The 16,815-nt window shown below is 35.4% G+C and overlaps 3 pseudogenes; 1 reads left to right on the forward strand and 2 right to left on the reverse strand.

Annotated features, from left to right (window-relative positions):
* Positions 1 to 83: 83 nt before the first annotated feature.
* LOC124822825 (small ribosomal subunit protein uS11 pseudogene) lies at positions 84 to 419 on the reverse strand (annotated as a pseudogene).
* Positions 420 to 8,311: 7,892 nt separating this feature from the next.
* Positions 8,312 to 9,458, reverse strand: LOC148199082 (uncharacterized; annotated as a pseudogene).
* A 5,177-nt stretch (positions 9,459 to 14,635) lies between these two features.
* Positions 14,636 to 15,893, forward strand: LOC148199083 (uncharacterized; annotated as a pseudogene).
* The last annotated feature ends 922 nt before the right edge of the window (positions 15,894 to 16,815 follow it).

The following is a 16,815-nucleotide window of genomic DNA, read 5'->3' on the forward strand; positions in this document are numbered from 1 at the left end:
ATTTGTCATCGGCGGCGTCATCATTTTCGTCGTTTGTTGTGGGGGGGAGTATGCTTCCAACCACTGTAGGCCCCATCACCTCATCAGTTAGTGATGGCAGTCCCTGTAGTTTTGTTTCCACCAGTGGCGCGGAGCCTGATATGAAGAGCAGTTATGCCCAACTCCTTGCATCTGGTAGCAACATCTTGTGCTGCAAGCATAGCAGCATAAGGAGATGATTCATCTCTATCAGCTTTAACCTTCATCCCACCAGTGATACGGACAAGTGTTTCCCTTCCATACAAATCAATGACATGAATGAAGGTGTCATTGAAGGAGGCAAAGATGCGAGCGACGCCAAAGACATGCTCACCGTCTCTAACGGCTGGACCTAGAGTCACATTTTCTTCTTTTGGCTCTTTAACCTTTCTCCTCGACATGATTGTTGGTCCTCTGAAACAAACGGCCCCATCACCTCGTCAGTTAGTGATGGCAGTCCCTGTAGTTTTGTCGCTTCTAGCCACTACAGGCCCCATCATTCAATAATGGCAATTTAGTCCCTACAGGCTTCCAACCACTATAGGCCCCACCACCTTGTCAATTAGTGATGGCAGTCCTTGTAGTTTTGTTGCGTCCAGCCACTACAGGCTCCATCAGTCAGTGATGGCAATTTAGTCCCTACAGTGAGGGGGTTTCGCCTCTGTGTTGTTGTTGGTTCCTTTTTCTCACTAGATTTTCCGCAGTCGGCACCAGCACAGTCAATCGCCGCTGTACTACCGTCTCAGACAGACGCAATTGTGTCAGTTCTTCTTGTGCTAGAGTTTAGCCCGATCTTCTTGTGATACACTACTAAGTATCACCACTTGGGAGTTGTCCAGCAAAGAATTTTGGACCTCCAACATGTCTTTGGATCTTTGATGCCTTTGTTTCAGCATTGTAGCTTAATATTTTGTTTTGTTTTAGTAGTCTAGCAACTGTGATATTTCACATTTCCACCGTTCACACTAAGGGGGAGTACGTTTCCAAGACACTGCAAGTCACATAAACATGGGTGTAGTCCCTGTAGTTTTGTAGATTTCAGCTACTACTGTTGATTCCGTCACCCAGCCATCATCGATGAGGATTTAGTGTAGTCCCTGCAGTTTTGTAGCTCTTAGCTTTCAGCTACCACTGTTGATCTCGTCACTCATCCATTATTGATTGGGAATCAGTCCTTGCAGTTTATCATTGTCCACCACTGCTTTCCTTCATCCGCTTTTGAAGTTGATGTTTCACAAGTTGCTGTTAGTCCATCTATGTTTGCCTCACACTCTTGAAGACAAATAATCTAGTTCAACACTGCGCTCATCTATTCCAAGCTTAGTTTATACAATTTGTATGCTTCAGCTTAAGAGGGAGTGTTAGAATTATTGGTTATTGTGTTTAAGTTGTGTTTAAGTGTATGTGAGTTGTGAGTGTGTATGTGTTGTATCTGAGTGTGTGTGAGGTGTGTTCCATTCACTTAAACACAATAACCAATAATTCTAACATTATCAATCATATCGGAATGTTAGGGGTGGACCAAATTGAAATTCATTCATGTTTTAAACTTTGATTTAATTTGATGTGAAAACTAACAGAGAAATGATAAAGTGAAATGAATAGAACTTTAATCCTCATTATTCCAACATAACAAAAGAGTCACATAATGCTCAATATATATTCAGCATATCTTGAGCAAAACGAAAGAGAATAAAAAGGAAAAGAAATACAACCTGGTCACCACTCACTAACTGAAAATAAAATATCTTGCCAACTAATATAACAAACATATCAAAAGCACAAAAATGATATTTCTCACACTCTCCCTCAAGATGGGTGGTGAATGTTCAGCAAGCCCATCTTGAATAAATTAATGTTGAAAGGTCCGGGATAGAGTGGTTTAGTGAACATATCTGCCAGTTGATGCTTCGAAGGAACATGAGAAAGAACAATGAGCCCATCAAGAACCTTAAGGTGACAATCCACTTCAATATGCTTGATGAGTTCATGAAAGGAAGGATTCTTGGCCAGTTGAATGGCAGATTGATTATCACAAAATGTAGGGAAAGGAAGTGGAATTTGAAGACATAAATCATCCGCAACATATTTCAGCCATTGCAATTCACAAGCAACAAAGGCTAAAGCTTTATATTCAGCTTCAATAAGCTCCTAGACACGGTGGATTGCTTCTTTGATTTCCAAGATATAAGACAACTCCCATAAAATACACAATAACCAGTGGTGGATTTTTTAGAGATGCAACAAGTAGCCCAATCTAAATTAGAAAAAGCTTGAAGTCTGTGAGGATTGTTGGAAGGATAAAAAAGACCTAAGCCAAGACAACCTTTAAGATATTTCAAGATTCTGAAAACAGCATTAAGATGAAAGGATCTGGGCTTGGACATGAACTGACTAACTTGCTGGACAGTAAAAGAAATATCAGGTCGGGTGTTAGATACTACAGCTTACCAATTAATCTACTATAAGGAGTAGGGTCTGGAAGAAGATCATCATCATCATTCTTGAGCTTATCAGTAGGGTTCGAAGGATAAGGTGCTGGTTTGCAGCCAGTGAGACCAAATTCGGCTAAAATTTCTAAGCAGTATTTTCTTTGATTCAAGATAAGACCCTATCGTGATCTAGCAACTTCAAAACCAAGAAAATATTTGAGATTGCCCAAGTCTTTGATTCTGAATTCTTGATGTAAAAATTTCTTAACATCAACAATATTCGCCATGTTATCACCAGTTAAAACGATATCATCCACATAGATCAAAAGAGCAGTAAAAGAAGTAGCAGATTGTCTAATAAATAAGGAATGATCAGCGGGACTTTGAGAAAAACCATGAGAGATTAAGGAAGCTGTAAGTTTAGAGTTCCATTGTCGAGAAGCTTGTCGAAGCCCACATAAAGACTTGTGTAATTTAGAAACCAAATGAGGTTCCGAAAGAATCAATCCCGGGGGAGGTTTCACATAAACCTCTTCATCCAAATCACCACACAAAAATGCATTATCAAAGTCAAGCTGGTGTAAAAATCATTTACGAGAAATGACAATGGAGAGAAGAAATCTTATGGTTGTGATCTTCACAACAGGTGAAAAAGTTTCAAAGAAATCCATGCCTTCAGTTTGTGTGAACCCTTTGGCAACAAGACGTGCCTTATATCTCTCTATATCCCCAGCTGCATTCAATTTAGTCTTGTAGACCCATTTGCAACCAACATCTCTTTTCTTTGGTGGCAATCGGACCAATGACCAAGTTTTATTCCTCTGGATAGCCTGAATTTTCGCAAGCATGGCCTACTGCCAATGAGCATGTTGACAAGCCTCTTTAAAAGAAGAAGGCTCAATGATGGTAGATAAAGACATGCAAAAAACTGTGTGAGAGTTAGAACATTTGGAATATTACAAGTATGATTGTAAAGGATAAGTTGTGCAACAAGAAGTAGGAGTAAAAGAAACAGTGGAACAATCATAATCAGACAAATAAGCAGGGGGCTTCCTAAGTCTATTTGAAGTTCTACCAGGTGGAACAACAGCTTGCACAGTATCATTAGAATCATCATTGAATTCCATAACTAGTTCAACAACAGTAGGATTATTATTACTAAGGACAACATCCGAAGTAATATGAGAATCATTGCAAGTATTAAAGTATGAACCACGTATATCAAAAGCAATCAAATAATCAAATGATTGTTGAGATGCAACAGTACCAGTGGTATGGTGATGTGAAACAGGATGGGGAGAAAAATATGGAAATTGAGACTCATAGAAAATAACATTGCGATAGAGCAAAAAATGTTGTGTAGTGAGATCATATAAGAGAAAACCTTTGACGCCTGATTTAAAACCAAGAAAAATGCACTTAGAAGTTCTTTTGTCTAATTTGGTTCTGCCAGAAGTAATAGGGTTTGCAAAAGCTAGGCAACCAAAAACTCTCACTGTGTTAAAGTCAAGAATTTTGCCAAAAACAATTTCATAAGGAGATTTTCTTTTAAGAAATGGAGTAGGGAGTCGGTTTATGATATCAACAGTATAAAAACAGCATACAACATCGAATATTTTTGGCCTTTCACGTCGAATTCGAGAACGACGTCATATCGGGAGACGTTAAATTGATGTCGAATTTAAAAAATTCGACGTTAATTTAACGTCGAATTTTGTCAATATACGACGTTAATTTAACGTTGAATTTTGAACATATACAACGTTAATCAATTTTTATTTTAGTTTTTTTAATTAATTGTAATCCTTTTTAACAACTCTACAAAACCTGAAAAGTAGAACTATGAACAGTAATATAGGATCAACAACAAATAACAATAACAAACAACAAACAAGTTTAATCAAACAACAACAACAACAAACAAGTTCAACCAAACAACAAACAAATTCAACAAAAAAAAACAACAAGTTTAACAAATAAGTTCTTCAAAACGAAAACGAAAACTAACCTTCAAAAGGTGGGTTCATCGGAATAAAGTGTTGTCACTAGTGAGAGAGAAAGCAAAATGCGCCTATGCAGGACAAGAACACGAAAATAATCGGTTAAAGCAAACAAAAATCATACCTAAAGTAGTTAATTAACATGCATTTGTATCAAATGAAAGAAAAATTACATGTGATGGTCGTCAAACTTCATTCGAGAAAAGTTTGAGCAGAGAAGAGGGTCTCGCGTGCTAAGATAAAGTAATGAATTTTCAATCTCCCGCTCAAATTTCTATTGAATTCACTGGCCTTTTAACATCTAACGTTGAGGCATTCGACGTTTTATATCCTCTTACATTGAATTATACTTTTAAACGACGTTTAATAATTGCATTTATTTACAAAATTGCCACCGGTCATTTTTAACGTTGGTTATTTAGGGGTTAAACGTTAAACGCGCGACGTTATACACTGTTTTTCCACTATTGTATGAACAACATGTCTTATAGCATAGGACTAAAAAATAGAAGGTAAATGAGATTGGAAAAGTAAGGCGCGAGCTACATTCAAAATATGTTGGTGTTTGTGCTCAATTATTCCATTCTATTCAATGCATGATGTTTCATGAAAAATGCCTTTAGAGGAGAAGAAATCAGTTAAGAAAAACTCCTTTCCATTATCAAACCTTAGTCTTTTAAGTTTAATGTCAAATTGATTTTCAATTAGAAGTGTGAAATTGGGAAGAACAATTTTGACCTCGGCTTTTGATTTTAAAAGATAAACCCATGTGAATCTACTGAAATCATCAACGAGTGTTAAGAAATATTTGTGACCATCAATAGAAACATTGGTTAAGGGTCGCCAAATGTCAGCATGAACCAATTCAAACAATTGAGAACTCTTGGTGCTAAGAGGAAAAGGTAATTTCTTATGTTTGGCAAAATGACAAGTGTCACATGGAGCACAACTTTTGTATATGATATCAGTATGTTGGGAAGATAACAATTGTAAAATGAAATTTGAAGTATGGCCTAGTCTATTATGCAAAAGTTCAATGGTATTGACTGCATTTATAGCAAAAGCATTTGATTTATTGATAACAACATTTGGGAAAATTAAATTGCAAAACATAGCATTTGATTCTTCAAGACACTACAAGCCATTAATCTTCCTAGTTGCTTCAATCATCTTGAATTGAGATTTCTGGAAAAGGAAACAGTGAGAATCACAAAAAACTGTCATACAATCAATAATGGAAACAAGTTTGGGAATAGATATGAGGTAACATGAAAAGTCAGGAACAAAAAGAACATCAGGAAGAAATAGGTCACCTATGTGAATATTCCCTGAAAAATTTGCAGTGACAGTAGTGTGATTAGGAAATTTAATGTGTATGGGTTTGATGGCATGAAGGTTATGAAAGAAAGATTTAGTGGAACAGATGTGGTCCATGGCACCATGATAACTCTCCAAATTTGCAATATTTTCAGTGTTTAGAAGTCTAGGATAGTGTATTTTAGTCTCTTATTGCTTAAAATTAGGATAGTTTTAGGTTTTTCCTTTAAATCTTTAGATTTGTAGAATTTTAGTTAAAAATAGGTTTTTAAACGTAATTTTTAGTTTTTGTTAATAATTAGAAAATTAATGTTTTAGAAAATCTTTTGACAAAAATTATTTCCTATATTTTGCTTAATTAGATTTTCAATTTTGGTAATTGCTTAAATACTCTATTTTTGTTGTTTAGCCTTTTAGTGGTAATTTATTTTTTAAACTGTAGACTGGCCTGATTATTTTTTGTCAAGGCTAGAAGATTGGAAGGATTGAATCTATTAAAACAATGGGTTGATAGGAAGCTGTTGCACACTGCTGAGCCCTACTACAGATTGAAGAATTGGGCCATTGTTGCTGGATTGGTAAGGAAAGTGCACGACATTGCTGCTGGAGTGCACTGATACACTGCGCTGGAATTGGGCTTGCAGATTTAGTGCAACGACGTCGTTTTGGAGGCTGACAGCTGCAGTTCCTTTGGGGGTCTTCACTCCATCATTTCATTTGGAGGCAGTAGCACACACGAGCCAAGAGAGTAAGACAAAAGCTAGGGCTCCTTGCACGAGAAGAGGAGACTCAAAGCGCGCACGTGACCGGACCTTGTTCTGCAAAGAAATGAAGAGATGATCGGAGGGTTCTGATGTACGAAGCAACTGCTGACCGTCCGACTCGGAAGCTCGAAGCATCACAACAAGGTTCCCCTCTCCCATTTTCTTTTCCCCCTTCCTTTTCTATTTTTCTTTTCAAACCCTATATAAAGGGGCTTCTCCAGAATGTAAACGACACTTCTATACTACACGCACTTTACTTTGATAGTTCTTAGTTTCTGAGTAGAGTAGAGCATCTGTAATCTAGGGTTATCGCTTTCATAGATTAGGGTTTACATTGGCTTTTGGATTTCACGGAGGAATTCACGAGAGTGACAGAAGTGAGTTTTCTCTGCGGATTCTGGTATGATTTGTATGATTGTAATGTTAGCTTTCGGTTCTAATAAATCGTAGATATTGATTTTGATTCTTTGTTTCAATTTCTGTTTTTTATGTTTCTTGTGTGTTTTTATTTGAGGAAAATTGATTTGAACTCGGAAATCTGCACATTTTAAATTCCTTTTTGGCATTATACGACCCCGAGGTGGGCTTAAATGAACGAGATGTCTTCTCAAGGCAGATAGGAGTTCAACCAATGAAAGAATATTTTAATTCATGTTGTTTTAGTTGTTGTTAGTTAGTGTTAGTTAAGAATAGGTTCAATTGTGTTTCATTTGTTGATTTAGTTGAAAATCATTAAAATTGAATTGAATCTGTTTTGTTTTGGGAAATCAATTGATTGTTATTCATTTGAAGTTCTATATTAGAACTTGAGACCCCGAGGTGGGCATATTATGAACGGGATGTCTTCCTGTACAATAACAAATCAATTGATACACCATTCCAAATAATTTCAGTTTAGGTTTGTGATTTCTATCCAATGACTTTGTTTTGTTTAGTGTTTTAGGTTATGTTTTTAAATTTGATTTCCATGATTAGATTTTAGCTATTGTTCCTGCATACTTTAGTTAGTTTCTGCTTGATAGGATTCATGTTAATAGGTTGATTTAGATAATAGTAGAATAGGTTTCTGAATCTGATCTTGGTTAGAAACAAAAGTTAGAGTTGGATTTACTGTGGTTTGGTGAATTGATTGGAAGATCACATATTTTGAGTTCATCAAATGAACTTTAAGACCCTGTGATGGGCTTAACTTTCCAGGATGTCTTCCTAAAAAGTGATCACACATTGTTTGCACTGATCCACATGGATTTGATTTTGATTTCTGTTCTAACTAGGGCTTTTTGCTTTGTTTCTTTGATTTTTCGTTTTCCTGTGAATATAGATTAGATACATTAGCTTAGATAATGAGATTTTCTATTCTTTTATTTGGTTTTGTTATGTGTACATTTCTTTTATTTTCGATGAATTGATTTCATACATCATTCGATTTCATAGCCAGTTTATTTCTAGTCTTCTTTTGTCATTGTTTCATAGCATTTATAGGTTAGTTTAGTCACTATTTAGAGTTATATATATAGATTCTATAGTTTAGCTTAGGTTTTATTTTCTTACATTTGATTTTCTTCTTTTCTTTTTAAAACAGATTTCTTTTCTCTTTTCTTTTTAGTTTCCTTTCTTTTAATTTCATTTAATGCCCCCACTTAGTTTAGGTAGTTAATAAATAATACAAGATCTAACTTTACATTTTCTAAACTTGATTTTCACTAAGTCTGCGGATTGATTCCCTAGTTGTCCTATACTACATTAGTGGGGACTAGAGTTTGTTGACCTTTAGTGCGACCTAAAAGTAGTTCAACACACCACTGTCAAATTTCCAAGGAACAAAAGCAGAAGATGTACCTAAGTTTTTAACAGAGGCTTGATTGACTAGGATGAATGATCCTTAATGTGTTGGAGCAAAGCCAAAATTGCTTGATACTGGTCTTTAGAGAAAGTGAATTGGTCATTCGGAACACTACCATCCAAATCAAGTTGCTGTAAGGAAGCAGATGAATCTACTTCAACCAAACTGGCAGAAGCTTTTGTGTTTGGTTTATTCTTTCTATAACCAAGAGGGAAACCAATGCGAAAATAACAAGTTTCAATGGTGTGGTTTGTCTTCTTGCATTTTTCACAAAATTTGTTGTTCTTGGAAGCGTTCTTGATGGCATTGAAAGGAACTTTGTTGGAAGAGTTGAAGTGTGATTGAGAATTGGAAATATGAGTGAAGGCCAAAGAATCTGAAACAGGTTGTTTGAGATTGATGTCGATGAACTCACGTTCATGCTAAAGAACCATAGAAAAAGTTTTGACAATCGAAGGCATGAGATCCATTATCATGATTTGAGAACGAACTTGTGCATAACTCTCATTAAGGCCTCGAAGAAATCGAATCACATAATCATCCTCTCTTTCTTTACGAAGTTTGGCGAGATGCCCATAGGCACAAGGAGTCAAACAATTGCAAGTAAGAATGCATCTTAGAGCTCTAACTCTTTCCATAGGATTTTGAGTTTCGTATAATACTCAAAAACAGACAAATCACCTTGATGACAAGCGATAATCTGATCCTAAAGATCAGAAACCCTAAATTTATTAGCATGTGAGAATCGATCCTTGAGATCCCTCCAAATCTCTGATGTTGTATCCATCCATATCATTGATTACTTGATCAAAGGAGTTATGGACTGTGTGAGCCAGGACACCACCATTCGATTGGAACGCCGCCAAGCTTCGTGAAGTGGATCTGTGATAATGGGACAAGGGAGAGTACCATCAATGAACTTTTCCTTGTTTTTGGTCTCAAGTTCGACGACCATATCTCTTTCCCATTGGTGAGAAGTGAAACGAGCACTAATGCGGGATGTTCTCCCGAATGAAGGTAGTGGGTTTGTCGTATACACCAGGTGATTCGGTGTCTGTGTAATATGATGGTTGAGGGAAGCCATGGTCAGAAAATGACGAAGAAGGCTTAAGCAGAAGAAGTAGTAGGTGTTAGCGATGATACCATGACAGAGAACTGATAAAGTGAAATGAATAGAACTTTAATCCTCATTATTCCAACCTAACAAAAGAGTCACAGAATGCTAAATATATATTCAGCATGTCTTAAGCAAAACGAAAGAGAATAAAAAGGAAAAAAAATACAGCCGGGCCACCACTCACTAACTGAAAATAAAATATCTTGCCAACTAATATAACAAACATAGCAAAAGGACAGAAACAATATTTCTCACAAAAACTTTAAAAATTAATAGATATATTGTTTCTAACTTAACTACCTTCAATACTTTTTCTGAATCAAATTATGCTTCAAGCTAATGTTTGAATTGTTTACACATAAAAAAACTCAAAAATAACATGTTTGGGTTGTAACACCCCTTACGGAGTGCCACTAGAAAATAACAAATCCAAACTTTTACGGTAGGTTTTTTTTTATATAAATTAACATCGCAGAACTAAACCATCAAAAGTCTAAGCATCTTACAACATAAGGTTAAAACCTTACAAATATCAAATTAATTATTCAAAGACATAAAATTACTTTAAAACATGATAAGTTCCCCATAGTATTTCCCGTAACTCTCGTCGTGCTACTTCATCTCTGCCTCATCTGCAACACCATCTACTCCCGTACAAGTACGATCATCGTAGGTGGAAACCACAATCACAACATTTCAGGGTGAGTAGCGAAGAACCTAACATAGCATATCATTTCAATATCAAAGCATCTCAACTTAGATTATCTTGATCACAATCTTATATTAGAACGCAATATTCAACTCATAACTCAAATCATCACCACTCAAACTATCAAAGTCATAATATTAATAACTCAGATCATCACCACTCAGACTATCAAAGTCACAATATTAGTACCTCAGATCATAACCACTCGAACTATCAAAGTCACAATATTAATACCTCAGATAATCACTACTCAAACTAGCAAAGTCACAATATTACAATACATCACAGTATTAAACTCACGACTCAATCATTTACTCAAGCTTCTGTTGTTTCCTTGAATTTTGTCATACCAAACCTGTTTCGCAAAACAGGGCGATCCAAGTCGTCTTCCATCGCAACTTCAGACCTATCTCCCCGACTCCTCAAGGAATTACGAGTAAAAACTTCGATTAGGAGCACCCACCGAGCACTATACTCACACGAGCCTAAGTCATTGGGCGAGACATCCAACCCTCTCTAGTCCCCACGCATGAGGAAAGGGTGACACTCGAATCTCAGTCTCCGCAGAGAATCAACACACTATCGCATCGCAATACGAACATCATCGATTCGACAAAATTCTAAGGAAATGACAGAACGCTTGCTCTCACAGTTTTACCATCACACTTGAACCTCAGTCTCCGCAGAGACTCAACACACTATCGTATCGCAATACAAACACCATCGATTCAACAAGATTCTAGGGATATGATCGAATGCTTGCTCTCACAATTTTACCATCACAACCATCACCATCATATATAAAGTCAACTAAATTCATTGACTAACAAATAATTAAATAACTTGATTTAATTATTTATCCTACTGTCGCACCCCTCTGAAATTACTAATTTCACACTTCCATCAACTAGAACAACATTTCTAGTGCACCCCCACTTTTTACTAAATTCCCAAAAACACCTAATTCCGATACACCCCTTTTTCTCTAAACATACTCCCTTCTTTCCTCTTCCAACAATGGAAGAGAATTCTCAATATCCTCTTACCCACACTCTTGGTTAAAGAGTGTAGATAAGTGCCCCCAATGAGTAAAATTGAATGTTGTCCACACTAACATTTGCTTGTTATTTTACTCATAAATTTTTGTACATAACTCCAAATGAGTTGATTTCTTTTTTATTGGAAACTAGACTCAATTATATTTTTTTGGACATAAAATTCGAAATTTTTGGACTACAGGGATAGCTGCAGTAAAATCATTAAAAATCGGAAAATTTAATCACACTCTAGTATACTCAACTTTGACCTTTGATGACTGTTTTCCTCATTACTCTCTCTACAGAACTCCAATTGAGTTGATTCTTACTTTGTTGGAAACTAGACTCAAATATCTTTCTTTGGACACAAAAATCGTAATTTTTGGACTACAAGGCTAGCTGTAGTAAAATTATTAAAATTTGAAGTTTAACCACGCTCTGGTATGCTTTGCTTTGACCTTTGATGACTATTTTTCTCATTACTCTCTCTACCGAACTCCAATTGAGTTGATTCCTGATTTGTTGGAAACTAGACTCAAATATCTTTAATTTAACTACTCATACGACTATTTTGGACTTCGGGAAGTGTCTCAAATAAATTTCGACATGTTAACTTTAATCCCAACACACAAGGAAGAAATCATTTTATTTATACGAGTCTTACATGGGTCATTTTTAAGGTTGTGACCAAATTACATTAAAGTTTGGAAGACAAATTTCAATTTCGTATTAAAGTTTAAGAACTAAAAACATATTTAATCTAAAAAAGTTAACCTAATCTAATATAATTTTTTATTGGATTGAATGGTTTGTTTAAAGACCTGTAAACAAATTATGTCACTAAGATGATATTTGTTTTATTTAAAATCATCACAACTTTATCTAAATAATTAAACGCATCAATTTGAATTATGACTCATGAGTCAACTTTAATATACTCCTAAATAAGTCTCCTTTTTATGATCTACCATTAAAAAAACCTCAGTTCCTAAAGCTCCCACTTAAAATGGGTTAGGATCAAGGTAAAAGTGAGTTTGATTTCATTATAAGACTTTAACTAACCTTTAAATATTGTTTATATAGTCTTTAACATATTTTAAATCACAAATTGATCCCATCATATTTTATATTTATTATGAATTGGTTCTTACTCCATTTTTACTATTTGAAACTTAACATGAAAGTTAAAGTCCAAACCAACTTGTCCAACTAGATTGATCCCTAACATGGGTTTGGCCTGATGTTGTTTGACTTTGGTCCAAACTTAGTCGACCTTGTCTCAACTTGTATTAGCACAAGATGATGATTTGAACATGGCCTGAAATTAGCTCTTGATGTAAGTCTAACTCAACTCAGTCTCGCATTGACTTAACTAACTCAATGTGAACCTAATTTGAGTCAGTTTTACATGGACCCAATGTGGACTTAACATGATTCTTGCTAACGTGGGTCGAACTCTACTTTGTTTGGGTGTGAACCTAACTTGACTAGGTTTGCATTGGACCAAACTTAATTAGATTCAACATGAGTCTAACTTGACTTGACTTAACTTGGCTTGACTTTATTGGTCTCGAATAAGCAATACTCGATTTGGTTTGAGGTTTATTCGACTCGCCTTGATTCAAGGTGTGCAAAACTCAATGATCCTACATGAGTTTGACTTGACTTGGCCTTTTATGAATCCTATTCAACTTTGTTCAATGTAGACTCGATTCAACTTAACACAATATAAATTCTATCGAACTTGGTTTGATTGGATGTGGTTTGACTTAGACCAAACCAAAATGCTCTACTTGCTTAAGTGTTATTCAACACCTATAACTAATTTGCACAAACTTTGACTCATAAAACTTGTGTTGCCATGGATCTCTTTTTATATAGATTTTCTGGTCCAATTAACCTTTTTAGCCATAATCCACGAGTCAAGACCAAATGAACTGGCCAAAATGACAAATGTACTAATAAAATATTTAAGATGAAAACTATCTACTTTGAAAAATTAAAACATTAATTTACACATATATTCTGATTATTATTTATTTTGGACTCATGTTTTTAAGTACTAAGTTGAACTAATATGTTAGAGCATAATTTTATTTGGATTTATACTACGATAACACAATTTACTTGATTTTATATTTTAGATAATTTGTTTAAAGAACAATCTTTGTAAAATTGTTCTTTATACTCGCAACTGTAAAAGTACTCATGAGTACTTCTTTTTAAACCAATAGCAGCATAGTCTATAAGTCTTCTTGTATTGAAAGTATACACAACAAAAAAACATTGTCTAGCTTGTTTGATTCTGAGTTCTGAAATCTCTCTTCGTTCCTTTAGGTTTTGCTTCAGAATTATAGTGCCTTATTTATTACATGCATGATCAAGGTAGAACTTGCCAACAATTTACCAAAACCTCAACTACATTCTCATTTCACTCTTCTCTACCACTATACCACCTCTCTTTCTCCCAAACTATAAATAACAACGGAGAATGAATGGAGGAGGAAGCAAAACAAATGTATGGTTTCTGCTCTCTAGAAACGAAAACCTATCATTCTGCATCATGGTGAAATAATTAAAAAAATAAAAGCAAATTTTAAAAATTTCGCATATTTATAAATCTCGATTGTAGGAAAATCAAAACAAAATATATGAATGATTTCAGTTCCTTTGCAACCACAACTTATAAATTTGTAAAATTTTCAAAATTATCATCGTATCTTTATTTGTAATATAAATACAATCAACTTTTACTATTATCACCTTCTCTATCACTACCGAGAAGCATCTCATTCGTACTATGAACATTATTAATGATGAAAAATTTGGAGTGCCTTAAGAAGTACTATTTTTTAAATGATTATACTATGTTTTATACCATGCAAATGACCTACTATGTAAAATGATGATCAAATCAAACTAATTAGTCCAATTCCTCAATCACATGTTAAACCAAATTTGACAGCAACAGCACCAAAACTGGTTTTTACAATAAAATGAATTATGCAGTTTGGTTAAGTTAAGATGCTATGCATGAATGCATGATTCCATCACTCTTTTCATCACTCTCGGTCGCAACTGCCTCTCCTCCCTCTCACTAGTAACTGCCTCCCCTCACTCTCGCTCAGTCTCACTCTCCAACTACAACATGGTTTCAATTTTCTTTTTCCTTCCCGTTGCCATGGTATTCAATCGGAGCTCCATGGTTTCAGTGTTCTTCTTCATTATAGTGCCCTAACCTGCAATGGGTGTTCGATCGGAGCTCCAGGTTTCTGTTTTCTTCTTCCTTATAGTGCCATAACCTGCAATGGGTGTTTGGACCAGAGAGAATCAAGGCGTACGTTTGCCTCAGCGTCCCTTTCAAGCCAAAAAACCCAAAAGTCAGGCCCGTTGATGCCATGCGGGCCCTCTATGAGGATGACTACTACATCTTCATATTCCAGGTGCTTCCTCTGCCTAGTTCATCTTTCCATTCTTGGCTGTTTCCTCGTAAACGGTTTCTTTTGTTGTTTTTCCTCTTCATCTCTGCCATTGGAATTGGATGTTTTCCAAGTTCACAAAACCGCGTGAATATTTTCATTCCCCTTTTCTTATTCGTCGTGTTTATTATCTTTTTCTTGTTGGATTCTCCGTCCACCAACTTATGGAACAGTGAGTAACAGATTTCTTAATTGATAATAAGAGTTCGGAGAAAAATGTCTTTGGTCAGTGAATCAGGGAAATTTTTTTTATTTTTCTGGAAATGGTGTCCCCAATTTCTCTAAATTTATCGAAAGTCTCTTCCTTTCCTGTTTGTTTTCGATGATATACACAAAGAGGATTATATGTTTCGTGGGTTGTTGCAGCCATTGCTGGAGCTGGGTGTTTGACTAGATATTTGAACAAGCTTTCAAAGAATGTCGATGGTTCATCTCCTTTGTCATTAGAGGATTCTTATTTTGAGAATGATGTGTCCCCAATCCAACCCTTCTGCACACAAGCAGGGAGAGATTCTTTATATAGAAGGGCCTCAGATGTGGATTCAGAGGATTGTCTTTTGGCTTCTGACGAAGGGCTTCAAAGTGACATTCGAAGGCTCTTCAGGAATTGCAGTGAGAGTGATGTCCTTTCTCTATCTAACTTTAATGATTATGGAAATGAGCAAGGCTCCAATGTTGTTGGCAATTGTGGTTTCCTACCCTATGATTTGTCTGCAGGAACATTCGGCCATAGTCCTCATGGAAATAGAATCTCTCACAGGACTAAGCATCTGTATGGGCATATTAGTAGACCTTCAAACTCCTTAGAAAGTTGCCTAATGGCTCAGAAGAGCAAGTCAAATTGGAAGAATCTGTCTTTTTGCCATCCATGGCAACAAGGTCATTTCTTGTTGGTGATGGGAACCAAGTGATCAGAAGAGCAAATGATGTTGATTCTTTCAGTGGAATAACCGGAAGTGAAGAATATAGGTTGTATAGAGAAGGCAATAAGGTGAAGGATAAAAGTGTATTATTCGGAGTTCCTTCCTTTTCCAAGATTGGATCTTCTAGTGATGCCAAGAAGATGAAGGCTAATGCTGGCAATGGACGAAGTATGAGATTGTGCCCTACTAGGAATGTGTTAAGTGGAAGGCACATCCATATGATAAGTGTGAAAAAGAGTTATTTTTATATTTAGCTCAATTTTGTAATTATTCATGTTGTTCCTCATTGAAAAGTTGTAATAGGTAGTAGATTGTTATGTAAAATATTGTGGAAGAAATGGTGTATTATTTATACTCTGTCAGCCAATTTTCGCAAAGCGAAAGCCAAAATTCGCACTGCCAGAAAAAGGAAATTCGCATAGCTCACCAGTACCTGTGCCATGAGCGAATAACATCAGCGTTCAATTATCCGAAAGAGAGTTTCCTCAAAAATGGCTAACAGATGGGATTCAAATAAAAATATTATTTCCTTTTCGTCTAAAACCTTGGCATAAATCTAAAATACGATGTAATGAAAAGAAAAAAAATTCAAAGAAAAAAAAGAACTTTTGTTTTTTAACAGTTTGGGGGATGGAAGTAGAATTGCCTTTTTCTAGTTCCACGAAAAATCGATTTGAATTTGTCGACCCCATTATAAAAGAACTAAAAAAAAAAAAGAAACAATTTGAATTTTTCACTTTTGGGGTTCGAAAAGTTTTCAGTGAAAAATTCAAATTGTTTCTAAATATCGTAATAGAAAAAGCAAAAGGGATCATCCAAAGTATTCTGGAAATTATTAAAAAAAGTATAGTATTCCTCGCGAAAAAAAGACAAGAATTTTTAAATTTAAAATATTTATTTATTCAACGGAAACCCAAAAAACTCGATGAATTGAGCGAAAACAAAAAAGATTCAACAATTTGGAAGAATAATTCAATAGTATAGTTAAGAAAATTTGCATAGCGCAATACCTGTGCGCTGAGCGAATTAATGAATTTAAGTGGCTTTAAAAGACGTGCCACAGAAACATCTCTTCGAAAAGAAGTTCGGGACAAAAGAAAGAAACGAAAACATCTCAGGATTTATTATCATTGTATGAAAATATAATGTTATTTGAATGTCTTTGATTACTGGAAA

The sequence above is a fragment of the Vigna umbellata genome, chromosome 4 (assembly GCF_029865625.1).
Source record: "Vigna umbellata cultivar VRB3 chromosome 4, Vumbellata_1.0, whole genome shotgun sequence".
Lineage (NCBI taxonomy): Eukaryota > Viridiplantae > Streptophyta > Magnoliopsida > Fabales > Fabaceae > Vigna > Vigna umbellata.